The following is a 17,509-nucleotide window of genomic DNA, read 5'->3' as shown; positions in this document are numbered from 1 at the left end:
ATTGTTAACCACTAATCAGTATGTAATATAATTACAGGTGAAGTGCCCAAAGGTTGAGCATCCTCGTTTCACTCGAATTTTCTTCATTGTAGATCAACAGTAGCAGACGAAGTTGAATTTAGAAATCAGCTTTCTCTGGATGCTCAATTATCCTAAGGTTGGAACTGTGCTCGTCCGCACCTGGCAAACCTCGAATAAAGTAATTCATCAGAATACCTGCCCTGATTATTTATTCTTCGAAACCTTTTAAACATGAAGTGGTTACTTAAACTCTTCACGGTAGTTATTCTCCAGAATGTATAAAGCGAGACCGATAGATTAAGATAGCATATAGACTTCTCTCATGTAAAGCCGGTATCGATTTTTTACATGAATTGGTGCTTCCCGCGGTAGGAACGGTCATGTACGATGTTATGTTTACGAAGCAACTATTTATAAACAACTGACACTGACTTCCCCTCATATTAAACAAGCAAGTTTTAGCAAGTTAAAACAAATTGATTTTTTATTCCTTGATTTGCTTTCCGTCGATCTTGTTTTCCGTGGTGAGCACCAATCCTACCGACGCCAGGGAGGCAGCTCCCACATCTGAATCCTACCTATCGACCCATCAGCTCATGAACCGAGGACCAACCCTCGTGATCAGAGATGTTATGCCTCAGAACATCCCGGCGGCGCTGACTGGGATTGAACCCAGGCCTGCTGGGGTGAGATGTCATCACGCTTACCACTACACCACCTAGTATGTTTTCCCAAAAAGTTTATACAAATATCATGTAAAATGCTACTTAGATGAATTTATAAATTTCCAAGATTTTTAAAAAAACCACAACGTTCAGATTTTTATTTTTTTTTTCTTTCTTTATTTAGGAGATTTTCAGCCGTAGGCTGGTTCATCTCCGAGAGCCCCTGTTCAGATTTTTATTTTGCGATTAGCTTCCCCTTAATTAAGGCTTAAATCGTGATTTGAGAGGTATTTGGGGTTCGATATCAAGATATCTCCTTAATTAAGGCCTAAATCGCGAATTGAGGGGTGTTTGGGGGTCAAAATCTTGAATCACGTTTATCTCTAGAATTAATGCCTTAATCGCGATATGAGGTGTGTTCAGGGATTCAAATCTGTAATCACGTTTATCTCCTTTATTAAGGATTAAATCGCGAATCGAGGGGTATTTGGGGGTTCGAAATCTTTAATCGCGTGTATTTATGTAATTAATACCTAAATCGCCATTCAAAGGGTGTTTGGGGGTCGACATCTTTAATCGTGTTTATATCTTTAATTATAGACTAAATTGCGATTTGAGGGGTGTTTGGGGGTTTGAAATATTTAATTGCGTTTATCTCTTTGATTAATACCTAAATCGCGATTTGAGGGATGTTCAGGGGATTGAAATCTGCAATTACGTTAATCCCATTAGTTAAAGCCTAAATCGCAATTTGAGAGGGATTCGAAATCTTTAATCGCTTGTTTTATGCGGGATATTTTTGAAATCTTTGTTCAGTATTTGTTTTATATAGAAATAGAAATGCGATAAAGCTAACTTTTTTTTAATGTATGTACATCAGATTGATGCAAAATTTGACTTTTTCGCTCCACAGTGCTTAAATGGTTTCAAATCGGGTCCTGATTAGCCTCCCAAAGTTACATTTCATTTGGTTAGAAACAGACTTCGCACAAACCATTTGAAGTTTACATGTAAATTACTATGGGAAATCTCAACTTTTTGTTCATTGCCTTCTAGTCTTTTTCCTTATTGAGCTGTGAAACAGTTCGATAGCCATTCTTATAGAACAACTTTGCTACAGCTACAACTTTGCTCAAGATCGTTTCTATGTAAAACGAGACAAGAAAAAGTTATTAATTATTTAAGAGATTGGTAAACTTATGACATGATCAAGCAGCTGCTCCGTAGGCAATACTGTGTTTTGAAGTGTGACATAGTAGCCATGATTTTTGTGTCCTATTCAATGCTCCAGAAACACCATTGTTGCCTGCTGAGCAGTTGATTGAGCATGTTCATAAGACATCAGCGCATTGAAGCATTGATAACTATCGATCCTTGCATTTAATCAAAAAGTGGTCTTCAGCAAAGTTGTAGCTTAGAAAATTTTCTACAAGTGCAGTTGAAAACTTTCGATATGGTGAATTATTAGATAGACATGAACAAAAATCTTGGTTTTACCATAGTAATTCCCATACAAACTTCAAATGGTTTGTGCCATCTCAGTTTCTCACCAAATGGGTTCAAATTTTGAGAGGTTAGTCAGGATCCGATTTAGAATCGTTTAAGTATTGTGGAGCGAAAATTTCAAATTTTGCATCACTCTAATGTACATATGCAGTATTCTAGTCCTATAGGAGTATTTAGCGAAAACCCAAAACTTGATGGATTAAAAAATATATATAGGTCGAAAATTAAGAAGGAACCTTTCGTTGGTTTTCCTATATGTTGTGTACGAAGCCTAAAATTTCAAGGAAAAATATAAAAACATATTGTGCCCTCTATCTACAAACCATGAAAACTATAATCAACCAATGTTTTTAAATACAAAATCCCAATTGTTTAATATAATTGTATTTTTCCTGAAAAGTATTTTAAATACCTTTCATTTGATATTTTGACATTTAAATCGGGTCAGTGGTTCAAAAGATATGCAAAAAGTCATTTTTGAAAATAATAGATTTTTTAGAACATATAAATGGTCACCCTTATGACAAAATAAAAAAAAATACGGGTCTAATAGTTTGCGATAAGGAACAAAACTACAAATTTTTACTAAATTCTGAGAACCACTATGTCGTTTTGCTATGGAATGGCAACCATGGAAGAGCAATAGATTTTAAGCTTTTGACACATTAGGCTTATTACAGATCATCCGGATGAGATCCTTTCCAGTTATTTGTTTAACTTTAATTCAAGCTTTGCCATATACATTAATTGAGGAGCTCCGCTAGCTTGATGGCTGCCACTTTTGCTTACTGAATAGAAGATCGTGTGTTTAAAACGTATTGATCGGACATCCATATCAAATCCTTCTCAAGAGCAGTTGTTGTCTTCGTCTGTGAGGTTGCCGCCTGAACCGAAATCTAGTTACAGTAAGTTGAACAGGAACTTGATCGTAATTGTTTTGTGATATAAGGAGCTCGGTGGCCTGGTGGTGACCGACTTTGCTTATTCAGCAGCAAAATATGGGTTCAATCTCAAGTTTCTTCACATTATAGAGTTTTAGTGTGAATAAGAATTATTCTTAATATGAGATAAACAGTATTAAAATTCGGTTGGGAAAACGAGAACGTTTATTCGAGTAATAGTACGTAATATTTGAGTTTTAGGAAAGTTCATCGTAAATCTATATCAAATTCTTCGTTAGAGTAGTTACAAGTTGAACAGGAACTTGGTCGTAATTGTTTTGTAAAATAAGGAGTTCGGTGACCTTGTGATGACCGATTTTGCATACTGAGCAGAAAATCATGTATTAAATCCAGGGTTATTAATCGATAACTCGATAACGTCTTTTCGTTAACGCCTGCTATGCGAATTTCCCATTGGAGACGTTAACGAAAAGATGTTATCGAGTTATCGATTACAAACCCTGATTAAATTCCAAGCTCCTTCACATTACAGAGTAATACTTTATAGCGGATTTCTTTCATAATGTGATATAAAGCGTTATGAAATTCAGTTGGAGGGACGGGTACGTAAAATAAGTAATATTTGAGATTTAGGAACTTGTTGTCGTTGTCGCTGGTAACGTCTCCGCCGGGATAGAAACCTAGTAGCAACAAGTTGAACGAAAACTTGATTGTAATTGTTTTGAGGTTTAAGGAGCTCGGTGGCCTAGTGGCGACCGATTTTGCTTACTGAGCAGAAGACGTGGATTCAAACCCAAGCTCCTTCGCGCTATTGAATCGTCAGGACATTCAGCATATCGTATACCAAAACGAATACTGCTGCATTCACAACCCTTTTATCTCACATCTCAGTGCTTTAATTAAAGCGAGTATAACGTCAGCATATTCCTACCCGTTCCTTTCTTGAGCAGCATTCGGACCTGGCCGGCGCTGGTATTGCCAAGTTTTAGATTACCAGTTTTTACACATTGATGCTGATTGCTAGTCCCAAGCAACGTCTATTGGTTCAGCTGATCTGGCAATAACGGTGTTGCATCCTTGAGTGGTCAATCATGCTCATGCTGATGCTCAAGGTTTTTAGCAAATTTTAGCGTTGAAGAAATGATTTCTGTCAGCACTGGTACAGACTGTGTTTTTTAATTTATTTAACGTCGGTCTCTGTTCGGCAATCTAGTGCCAATTACCGACGGACATCGATTGCCATCGATTGACGGCAATCAAATGTGCAGCTTCCACACCTGCGTAGGATATCGCACCCATTTAATTCAACACACATGGGCCGGGACCAACGGCTTTACTTCCCTTCTGAAGGAAGATGTGACCAGAGATTTTGATGCCTCAGAAAAATCTCACCGACCTCGGCTGGGATTGAACCCAGACCCATTGGGGTGAGAAAGCAGTCACGCTTACCACTACACCACCGGTGCCGGCAAAGTCATTAGTCAACTAAAGGGTGATACGGTCAAAATTTGGTCAACATCAACTTGACGTATTTCTTTCAATTTTGCATTTAAAAAACCTGAACACCCCTCATTTTGAAGGTGTGTGTGTGTAGAATGTTGCTCCTATTTTGATTTTGGAATTCACTCTTCAGTTGTCAAAATGCCGTCCAAGCAAGAAGAGCAGCGTATCAAAATTTTGCTCGCGCATCGCGAAAATCCGAGCTACTCGCACGCAAAGTTGGCAAAATCGCTAAAAGTTGCCAAATCAACCGTTACAAATGTAATTAAAGTGTTTGGGGAACGTTTGTCGACAGCCAGGAAGTCTGGATCGGGGGGGAATCGAAAACCGCAAGCCGCTGAGACGACAAGGAGAGTTGCCGGTAGTTTCAAGCGAAACCCTAACCTCTCTCTCCGAGATGCCGCAAATAAGCTGGGTGTATCGTCTACAACCGTGCATCGAGCCAAAAAACGAGCCGGACTATCGACTTACAAGAAGGTAGTGACTCCAAATCGCGATGATAAACAAAATACGACGGCCAAAGCGCGATCCCGGAGGCTGTACACGACGATGCTGACGAAGTTTGACTGCGTGGTAATGGACGACGAAACCTACGTCAAAGCCGACTACAAGCAGCTTCCGGGACAGGAGTTTTATACGGCAAAAGGAAGGGGAAAGGTAGCAGATGTTTTCAAGCACATGAAACTGTCAAAGTTCGCAAAGAAATATTTGGTTTGGCAAGCCATCTGTACCTGTGGCTTGAAAAGCAGCATTTTCATAGCTTCCGGGACTGTCAACCAAGAAATTTACGTGAAAGAGTGTTTGAATAAACGTCTGCTGCCTTTCCTGAAGAAACACGGTTGTTCCGTACTGTTTTGGCCGGATTTGGCATCTTGCCATTACGGTAAAAAGGCCATGGAGTGGTACGCCGCCAACAACGTGCAGGTGGTTCCCAAGGACAAGAACCCTCCCAACACGCCAGAGCTCCGCCCAATTGAGAAATACTGGGCTATTATTGTCAAGCGGAACCTAAAGAAGACCAAAAAAACTGCTAAGGGCGAGCAGCAGTTCAAGGCAAACTGGCTTTCTGCGGCGAAGAAAGTGGACAAGGTGGCTGTACAAAATCTGATGGCAGGGGTCAAGCGTAAGGCCCGGCAATTCGGATTTGGAAAAGCGGAAGCCTAACTGAATATTTTTCCTGAATTTTATACTAATTGAACTTGAAAAAGAAATTTAATTTGATTTTTTAAATAAACGATTTCACCGATTTACACGCGTTTTCCCTTGACCAAATTTTGACCGTATCACCCTTTAACAAGATTTAGGCGTGCTGTCTCTCACTACGCCATTGGATTTCACGAATTGTTTCTAGTCCCATCTCAATCGGCTTCATCGTACGGGACACAAACAGCGTATAGACTCGATGCTTATAGCATGGCCAGTTTCACTCGAGTCATATATGCACTTCCATATCGCCTATGCTATTTTTGAATGAAATCCCTGTTTTAAATATGAACCCTGCTGGATTGCGGCTTAGAGCAGTCGCATGGTTCAGATAGCAAACCAATTCGACAATTTAAAAAAGATCATGCGCTCACCTTCGCGGCACGGACTGGCGATGATGAGAGTGATGCTGGTTTAGGATTTTCTGGCAAAACTATGCTAACTATGAACTACTTCTGGTCGGTACTTGATTTAGGTGATATAATTTTACGTACACTCAGAAAAATCGAAACTTGATATTTTAATTCTACTCTTAGTTTCTTGAGGCTCGCGAGCGTCAACATTCCTTCCATTAGATATCAAATGAAATTAAGAATAATTACATTCTTCAAGGAATGCATGATTGGTATATGTATTTATCAACTTGCTTTTACAAGTGTGGATTGATTTGAGGTTTGGCATAATTCCATTAGTAAGTTAGCACGTAAATCCCCAATTTCTTGAGAATTTTAGCTCTGGTTAACAAACAATACCAGATAATAAGAGTATCATTCATCTACCTGATAGTGTTACTAGTGTTCTAGGTTTAGCTTTTATTCGTGAGAACGCACGAACGCACGCCTTCTAATCGTGAAGGTCATGATTAAAATCCTGGCTGCGTCTTTTATATTCAATGAGTAAAGTTTTGATACAATTGCCCTGTAACATTACGTGAATTGTATTGCAACGCCAGCACTAAATTAAAGTGCCGAAGTATGACTTCCAACTTTCAACCTTACTTCCGACCTTTACAAAAATCATGACTTTAAAATTTGTATTGTTTTTGACTCTTATGACAGTTATTTTGCAGTGTTGCCAGTATCGTTGAAAGTCAACTTATCAGTGACGTACAGATAATTTCTATTGAAATTTACATTATGATATTCCAAAGAACATTTTGGGGACAACATTCAGAGGATAACCATATAAAATACTGTCGATTAGTTCGCTCAGTGTACACGTATCTGTGACGTGTTGCTTTGCTTTCGAGAACAAATAGTATGGTGACATATTTGCTGAGAAATCACGATGTGGCACGTGGTTGCCATTTCAAATTAAAACAGGAAACAGTTTGAATCATGGAATTCACTTGATTCGTAATACTTTAGTATAAAATGATGCGATCAGTTCTGAAAACGCAATTTTAGATCGAGATTGAGAAAATTTATGCATGTCATCAAATGTAATTAAGTAACTTACCCGTCAATATGTGTAAATTATGTAACAATGCGTTCCATTTGACTTTTCTGTTGAACACATAAACCCAGATAATGCCTGATAAACAATCCAATTTAAAAACTTTCCAGCTATTGACGTCATTCACTGGGAACAACGGCAAACTTCCTCGGAATTCGACACTCCATCCATGAGTGTGATTTCATCTGTATGCGCAGTGCATCAGTCCTTTCGCCATCGCCGCTACCGATGCCACCCACATAAAGACCTAATTAAACTTTTGTGAACTCATCGGCAGATAAAATCGAGTGGACTAATCTTGTTAAAAAATCACACAACTCGTGAGAGCAAAGTGGCAGCAGCAGCTCCCCATCCATCCTTTCGACCACGAACGATTTAGACACGATGAACGTTTCTGCCAGCAAAGTTTTTCCCGCTAAAGAGTCTTTAGACTTTCTATCGTGCTGCTCTTTGAGCGTGATGCAAAACAAAATCGGCGACAATTCCAACTTCCATTCTTCTTCAACCATAACAATTGCCATGTCCTTTCAGCAGTTTCAATTTTCCATTCTGAATAAAAGATGTATTTCTAACGCCCCTTTCACCCCCTCCCCCTCCCCCTCCCCCTCATCCAACTCAGCAAGGGTGTCCCTTGATCTTTGGCTCGGATTCCGTTTCCTGCCGCCTGTTTGCCTCTTTCAACTTGCTTTGAAACGGACTGAACCAGCAGCACTAAACGGAAACTTCCAAAAATTGGAAAAGTTTCCACCCGAGTCAGATAATAAAATAAAGCTGTTTCCTCCCAGCAGTGTGCGCTTTCAACACTTGACTTGCCGATGGCATTCGTTCCGGGCACGCAGGGGAAGAACGACAAACTCGGCGGAAGTTCCAGCTGATTTTCTAGTTTTTAATTATTTAGCTGATTATTCAATCAGTAAAGTTGTTCCTATTGTTGTGGTGGCTTTTGCTGTTCGGAAATTTCGAAATGGGTTGACTTCGGTGATGAGGTTGTGTGATGGATAGCTCTTTTACTCAGTCTCCAGAATGTCAGTGTAAAAGGTTAGATTTTGGTGCCATCTTTACGGACCATCTGTTTATGGAAAAACTTAAAAAATAAAATTTAATGTGTAAGAATATTCGCTTATGAGCTTTGCAAAATTCAGCAGCACAACAATCATCGATGACACCGAGGACCAATTACGGCATCACCTTCATTGGCCGAAGGTATGGTCTAGTTTTTGACCGTAATGCTTATTACAACGGACAATTTATCCATTGGTTAAATGCAATGAAATTAACGCTGGTTTGGAAACAAACTCAACATTAATCTCATACATTTATAGGTTGTGATCAATCCAAAATATGTTGGTCTTAAAAGCTTTTTGGGTACTAGAGTGGTACATCATTTTGCGGAATGCGGAATGCTCTGTACATCATTTTGCGGAATGCGGTTGAAGAAAAAAGTTAGTGGCAAATGAATGTAAATGAATGCACGAAATTAATGCAAATGATTTTCCATGCCTGTTTCTGAGGATTTTTCCAGATTTTATATTCTAACTGATTTTCTTGAAAATGACCTGGCAACGGTGGCCATCGGTGAATAGTAAAAAGAGATAGCAAACTATACTTTCTCTTTCTAAGAAAACGATGTACAACGGAATCATGTTTGCGTCTAGTCAACTCTCCGCTTGATTTTTGCACGTTGTGAATAGTCTCGCAATATCAAAGGAGCTTGTAAAATCAATATCAAGCATGAAATTTTGTTCCAATATCACGCGTGATATTGAGGAACGTATGAGAGCGGAAAATTTTATTTGATTGATGATTTTGCCAACACTGATCAGCACGATGAAAATCCAGAGAATAGCATTCAGAAGACGGAGTAGGTAAATTGAAGTTAAAACTAAGAAAAAAAGCATATCAAAATTCCACTGTTTCTAAGGAGTGTGATGTTAGTAAAAGATTTATTGTCTCTCGTTATACGCATAACTGTACCATGTTTAATGCAATCCTAATGGACCGTGGGACATTTATGTATATAACGGCAATTGAGTATTCAGTGAATTTTGCATTTATATTATATGTTAAAAGTAGCACAAACTCAGAAGATGAAGGACTTAGTTCCGGTTTTCGAGTGGATATTTTTTCATAAGTTGGGATGGCAGAAATCAGCAAAATGTTGACTTCCTTTCAGTTTTAATTATTAAAGCATAATTTATATTGTAGGACAGATTTGTTTAGAAGACGGTTGGAAACATTCCTGGGAGTAGCAGCGCATTCGTTGTATATCCACGAGATTTCAAAACCAAACAGTATCTTGAAAGCGATACGCTTTACAGAAGCTGGTTGAATCTACTGGGATCGTGATAACGTCTTCAAAGCGGTCAATTCTCATCGATGAACGAGCCAGGACAGGCAGAGTTGATTGGATATGTGGCCCTGGAATCTTGGTACGACTACCATATGTGGCACATTGTGGCACTCATTTTATTGGGCAGAGCGGGGATTTGTTGCTTCATGATCTTCTCAGCACTGTCCTTAGCGGTGTAGGGATTCACCTCAATCATTCTTGGTCATAATTCCACAGACAATCCGTGACACGAACGAAGGTGCGCTGGGGCTGCCATAAATAACAGTAATTCCGAAAACAATCTCACCTTCACGGACCTGTAGACCAGCAAGACTTGAACTTCATGCTTAACGGGTTTGTTCTTGTGGAGAACCATTATATTAGCTTTAAATGTCCCTTAAATACGGAAGTGATGAACAGAAAAAGAAACCGGCACTGTCATAATCATCACATACAAAGCTAGTGCCAATTAACGCACTCTATGGTTAGATGCACCAGTTTTTGACCGCACTGAAAAATCATGAAATAAAGTGGAAATCGTATTTATTACTAATTGAACTTTCATCATCTCGTTTGAGTGCAAAGACCTTCAAAATTGTGCAGATTTTGATGAAAATTTCACGAACAAAAATATCCGGTTTTTAGCCGTACTGCTAATAAAGCGACTCAATTAGGGAATCAAAATTTGATTTTCTATTTCAAGGTGCTGGATTAAATACTTTAAAACTGATTTTTTACTGTTAACTGTGATTCACACAAAAATAATTCCACAGAGCAATGCTGGAAAATTCTACTGCTGCAAATTTTATTTCAAACATTTAAACTCAAGTTCAGACAGTTTACGTGATCCCGGTTTGACTTCGACTTAGCAAGGTTCTTCGATTGCTCGTACGGTAGAACCTCAAGCACGTGCTTTTGCCGATTCATTTGCCTCGTCGGTTGTTCGTAGTGTTTCATAAGCCGAGTCACTGCTGCTGCAACCATTACTACAAACCACAAAACTCCGGCTATGACAGGTAATATCATGACCACTCTTAAGACGTCGACTTGATAGGTTGTACTATCCGTTGGAACCGTAGTGTTCCCAAGACATCTCTTCCACTGATTTGTAGCAAACTGCCCGATGGACGTACAGTGGCACGATTTCGCTGGTTCTGATTCTGCGAGATGCAAACTCATTCCACTCGTTCCGTATAATGGCACCCAAACCACCAGAATGACTAGTGTGTCAACAGTTGTTACTCGGAATGCACACGACATGCGGATAGCCTTATAAGGACAAACTGTGATAAGTGCAATTTTTATTCCAGACAGGTATGTTATATTTTTACTTTCCGTAGCTTCATTTGAATCCGGGAACTCAAAACTCAACTTGGAATCATCTGTAGCATTCGAGCAAATCAGACGATCACGCATTTCACAGTTCATCTCAAGCTCAAAACAAAATTTATCCTGATCCCTTGCAACCTGCTTCATCGCTTGTCTTCGACTGTTGGTGTTGAACAGCGCTTGGGATAACAAACCTACACCGGTATGTTTGTCGGATCGCGGAGGCAAAATCTGAGATCGGCAAGTTTCGATTGGTTTGGACGAGGAAACTTTCAAGCAGATACCATGGCTAACATAAGGCCAGAACGCCACAATAGAAACACTAAGTAAGGTTGCTATCCACAACATCTTTGATTGACGGAATGGGCTCATATTGCGAGTGTGGGCTCTATTTATTGGTACGAGTGGTGAGAAAGCTTACATCTGGGCATTCACATTTGTGCCTATCAGAAACATATATAGAACGACCAAATGAGCACTTGTGATATGAATGCATGTTTATACCCATCGATACGGTCTTTGATATATGTAGCAAAATCGTTTATTGATTGCTAGAGCGAGTCAAGTTGGTTAATAGTTTTCGGAATATTTTTGCTGAGAAGTGAAACCTGGTCCTATTACTTCTGTTTCATAACACTGACTGACGTATTCTGAACACCTTTAGTAGTACATGGGGCCTACGGGAAAGATTATGTTGACCAAGGCTCACTTCCTTGAAAAGGGCCTAGGTCAAATTCCTATTGATTTGTTTCGATTAGATCTCTCGATTTGTTTTTCGTCGATCTTGTTTTCCTACTGAGTATCAATGCTACCGACGCCAGGGAGGCAGCTCCCACCCTGAACCCTACCTAACCGATCAACCAACTCATGAACAGGGGACTAACAGCTTTACTTCCCTTCCGAAGGAAGGCGTGAACAGAGATGTTATGCCTCAGAACATCCCGGCGGAGATTGAACCCAGCCTTGCTAGGGTGAGAGGTAATCACGTTTACCACTATACCACCGGCTTAACAGCTGCTGGATTCAAGACACACTTTTTTTTTTTGTTAATTACTTTATTTGTACAGGCTCAATCGAATAAACTTTACAGAGCCAAGTTATCATTTTCTTTATACATTATAAATGTCTTAAATCTAAAATTAAAGGATTGGAACCGATTACTCGCGGTCTTCTCGAGGTTAGTGGATGACAATTGTTTGGATCGGGAGAGGGAAAAGGAAATTTGGAATAAGATTTATGATTCAAAAATGTCACTATTTCTAAAACATATACTTAATCCTATCGACGTTATATCAACTCTGTAATTATACAATTATTACAGAAACAAATCTACAAAAAAAAATACACACACACATACAAAACACAAACTAAACACAAGGTTAATCAAACTTACAATCTATGGTTAATATTCTTCAAGAAAACATATATGAGTTGCATAAACTCCAGATCACGTCTAGCCAAAATATCCCGAACTGGAACATTAGGTTGTCTACCTCGAGCCCGAAGGGAATCGTACAACTCGGATCTGACTCCACGGTGCTCAGCACATGACCAAATAATGTGATCTGCGTCCTGGTAACCTTGTCCACAGTCACAGAGATTGCTGTCTCCCAGCCCAACACGAAACAAGTGAGCGTCTAACGAATAGTGATTGGACATGAGGCGAGACATCATACGAATGAAGTCTCGACCCATATCCAACCCCTTGAACCAAGGACACTTCGACACCTTAGGGATGATTGAATATAACCATCGTCCCAAACTCCCTTCACTCCATTTATTTTGCCAGCTGGCGAGTGACTGTTGACGATAAATGAAGAAAAATTCGTCGTAGGCGATTTGTCGATCGTAAATATCGCCTTCCATAGCGCCCACCTTTGCAAGCGAGTCCGCCTTCTCATTGCCCGGAATCGAGCAATGAGATGGGACCCATGCAAAGGTGATGACAAAAGATCTTAAAGATAAAGCACTTAAAAACTCTCGTATTTTCATGAGAAAATACGAGGAGTGCTTTACCGGCCTCATGGAGCGAATAGCCTCGACAGAACTGAGACTATCCGTAAAAATAAAATAATGATCTGGTGCAAGTGAGGCGATCGTTTCTAGCGTATAATGTATTGCCGCCAGTTCAGCAACATATACGGAACAAGGAGCATGAAGCATTCGAGAGGCGCTATGAAATTCGTTAAAAATACCAAAACCTGCGGACGCCTCTATTAGTGATCCATCTGTGAAGAACGATCTTGCGGAATCAACTTGGCCAAACTTTGCAGCGAAAATTGACGGAGCAATCATGGAACGATGATGCTCTGGGATTCCGCGAATCTCTTGCGTCATGGATAAATCAAAATGAACAGAATTGTCGAAGTCGGAGAAGCAAACACGATAGGGATTATGCTGCGAAGGGCTGACATCCTGTGTTATGTACACGTAGTACAATGACATAAAACGAGTTTGAGGGTTTAGCTCAAGAAGCTTCTCAAAGTTTGCAATCACCAGTGGGTTCATAACTTCACAACGGGTGAGGAGCCTGAGGGACAATTCCGAAAACCGATCCGATAGTGGCAACATGCCCGCCAACACTTCGAGACTCATCGTATGAGTCGAGTGCATGCATCCTAACGCGATACGAAGACAGCGATACTGGATCCGTTCCAGTTTGATGATGTGCGTTTTAGCCGCCGACTGGAAGCAAAAACTACCGTACTCTAAAACCGATAAAATCGTTGTCCGGTACAACGTTAGAAGATCTTGCGGATGGGCTCCCCACCACGTTCCGGTAATTGTTCGGAGAAAATTGATCCTTTGTTGGCATTTCCGCTTTAGATACTCAATGTGGGATCTCCAGGTGCATTTTGAATCGAACCAGACCCCAAGATATTTGAAGGACATAGAATGAGTGATCGGTTTACCCAAAAGTTGAAGCTTTGGTTGTGCTGGGCTATGCTTCCTAGAAAAAACGACCAACTCAGTTTTCTCCGTGGAGAATTCGATACCTAGCTGGATAGCCCAAGTAGACAAATTGTCTAAGGTATTCTGTAAGGGTCCTTGCAGGTCGGCCTCTCTGGGTCCTGTCATAGACACTACTCCGTCATCTGCAAGTTGTCTCAACGTGCAGTTGTCCCTTAGACAATTGTCAATTTCTCTGACGTAGAAATTATACAGAAGGGGGCTTAAACATGAGCCCTGGGGGAGACCCATGTAGCTAAATCGTGAAGCTGTAGAGTTTCCATGAGAAAAGCTTATATGTTTCTCTGACAGCAAATTGTACAAAAAGTTATTAATTAATGGAGAAAGGCCACAAGCGTGGAGTTTGTCTGAAAGGACTTCAACCGATACTGAATCAAAAGCCCCCTTAATATCCAAGAAGACAGAAGCCATTTGCTCTTTATTAGCAAAAGCCAACTGAATTTCAGTGGAAAGCAACGCGAGACAGTCGTTCGTTCCCTTGCCCCTACGGAAACCAAATTGAGTATCTGAGAGTAGGTGGTTCAACTCAACCCATTTGTCCAGGCGAAAAAGGATCATTTTCTCCAACAATTTTCGAATACACGATAACATCGCAATGGGACGATACGAGTTGTGATCTGACGCGGGTTTTCCAGGCTTTTTAATAGCTATAACTCTCACCCGCCTCCAATCATCCGGAACAATATTAAGCTCCAAGAACTGACCAAACAAGTTCAACATGCGCCTCTTAGCGACGTCTGGGAGGTTCTTCAACAAGTTGAACTTGATTCTATCAGCCCCCGGAGCCGAATTGCCACACGAAAGGAGCGCGAGTGAGAGCTCCAGCATTGAAAAAGGCTGGCTGATCTCGTCTACCGAATTCGTCGTTTCGCGAGGAATCATCTGTGCCGGCACAGAATCAGGACATACTTTTCGCGCGAACTTAAGAATCCAACGATCTGAGTACTCCTCGCTCTCGTTGTTCGAAGACCGGTTACGCATCCTTCGCGCCGCGTTCCAAAGCGTATTCATCGACGTTTTGCGCGATAATCCGTCCACGAATTGCCGCCAGTATCCGCGTTTCTTGGCTTTGATGAGGCTCTTGAGTTCGCGTTCAAGAGCCGAGTACGCTTCGAAATGTACGGGTGTTCCACGTTTCCGGAAAAGCTTAAACGCGTCGGACTTTTTACGATAAACCTCAGTGCATTGCTGGTCCCACCAAGGGGAAGGAGGTTTCCTACGGAAAGACGTTCCTGGAACAGGCCGAGTTTGAGCTTGAAGCGCGCTGTCCAAGATCAGATTGGAGAGGAAGTTATATTCCTCCAACGGTGGAAGCCCTTCTACCGACGTTAGGGCATCTTCTATCACATTCTTGAACTTTGTCCAATCGATATTACGGGTAAGATCATACGCGACGTTAACGGGTTCCGACGGATTGAACCCACTGGCAACTGAAACTTTGATCGGCAAGTGATCACTACCGTGAGGATCTTGGATCACATTCCACGTGCAATCCAACGATAATGAGTTAGAGCAAAGTGTGAGGTCTAATCTACTTCCATTCGAGGATGGGCCAGCCAAACGTGTTACTTCTCCATTGTTAAGAATTGTCATATTAAAGCTGTCGCAGAGGTCATATATCAAAGTAGAACGGTTGTCATCATACAGTTCCCTCCAGCCTGTACCGTGGGAATTAAAATCTCCCATAATCAACCGTGGAGCAGGAAGTACCGAACAGATATCTGAAAGTTGTTTTCGATTAACAACGGCTCTAGGAGGAATATAAACAGAAGCAATACAAAGGCTCTTACCTTTAATAATAGCCTGACATGCGACAACTTCAATACCTGTAAATTGTGGAAGATTCACTCTATAGAAGGAATGGCACTTTTTGATCCCCAAAAGTACTCCTCCTCCACGTGAATCCTCACGATCCAGTCGAATAATGTTAAAATCATAAAAAGGAAGATCGATATCTGAAGAGAGCCAAGTTTCACAAACAGCAAATGCATCACAATCATTATTGTGAACTAAAAACTTAAAAGAATCTAATTTAGGAATGAGACTTCGACAATTCCACTGTAGAACAGTGATCAAATCCCCGACCTCGTTTGGAAAATTATCCATCGAAGGAAATGATTGCTGCAATGAGGGGCCACTTCAATGTCAATTGCTTCAAGAGGGTCTTCACAGAAGGAAGCATTGCCAGAACAATGCTTTTGAGAGGATCAGAAATATTGAGGTACTTGAGAATATCGTCCACAATTTTATCAAATGAGAACAACCCGGATGAAGAAGGGGCTTCTGTTCTTAAAAATGGGCCATCAGGGGTTTTTGATGTCCCCGGGAGAGATGGAAAGTTCTGGTTATAGTCAGTTCTGCGGAAACCAGGAGGAGTTGAAACTTCCTTTTTTCCATCACTCCTTGATTTGGGCAAGCTGATTTGGGGTTCCTTATCTGCAACTTTCCGCGAACGGATGCGTTTTCGTTTCCGTGCAGAACCTTCCCGGAAAACTGAAAGAAACTCCCTCCTCAGCCAAGTCAGAGTCAGACTCGTCATCAGACAAAACAGCAAAGGGATTTTTGTCGTTGGTTGATGGTGTGGCTGTCTTTAGCATTGCTGCAAAAGACTGCCTGGAACGCTCCTTAAGAGAGCGTTCTAGTTTCTCCCCGCGTTGTTTGTACGCCGGGCACGACGAGAGACCATGAGGAGTTCCCTTACAGTACACGCATTTTGGTGCAGTGACTGTGCAGGCGCCATCCTCGTGCTTCTCCCCGCATTTGGAACAGCGTGCCTTGCTGCCACAGTGAGAGGCCGTATGTCCCAACTGTTTGCAGTTTTGGCAGTTCATGACCCGAGGAACAAACAAACGCACAGGTAGCCGAAGTTTTCCCAACTCGATGTAGTGAGGAAGGGCTGAACCAGAAAAGGTCACCCGAAACGAGTCTGTGGGGGTAAAGCTCTTTTTACCCTCGCTGAAAGATACTGAGTTCAGCTTCTGGACTTCCAGTATCTCAACCGTGGGAAGCAAGGGGTTCTTGAAACGGCCAACCGCTTGCTTCGCCAAGATCTCGGGGGTCAGACTCGCTTCGGTGACCACACCTTCGATCTCCACATTACGAGCAGGGATGTACACTCTATACTCGAGTGTAAAGAGCTGGGAGGCAGCAATCTCGTTAGCTTGTTTCAGGTTAGAGACGACAACGCGAAGTTTATTGTACCTCACCTTCGAGATTTCGGTCACGGCCGAGAACCGCTTCGTCAGATCATTAATAATTTGCATTACATTCAAAGGTTTCTTTTTGGGCTGAAAGTAAACAACCCATGGGCCAGTCGAGTCTTCTGGGTAGGCTCGCGATCGGGGGCTTATCTGTCCCTGTCCATTACCAGACTGAGATGACGAAGCAGGGATGGCATCATCTGATTTCTGGGATGACAGACGTTTTCGACCCTTCTTGCTATCGCGTGGCAAAGTGGTGTCATCTTCCGACAAAACGTCCATTTCGTCTTCCGACAAAATGTCCATTTTGCCGTACTAGTGGGAGCGAAAAACGCTCTACCACTGCAACGATAATCAAAATTACTCGGACACAATACACGAAGAAAAAAAAATACTAACACAGAAACACAAACTTAAAATTTAACAGAT

Source organism: Ochlerotatus camptorhynchus, unplaced genomic scaffold (genome assembly GCF_037179485.1).
Source record: "Ochlerotatus camptorhynchus isolate MF236.1 unplaced genomic scaffold, CSIRO-AGI_Acam_v1.1 ptg000320l, whole genome shotgun sequence".
Lineage (NCBI taxonomy): Eukaryota > Metazoa > Arthropoda > Insecta > Diptera > Culicidae > Ochlerotatus > Ochlerotatus camptorhynchus.
This window is presented reverse-complemented; position numbering follows the sequence as displayed.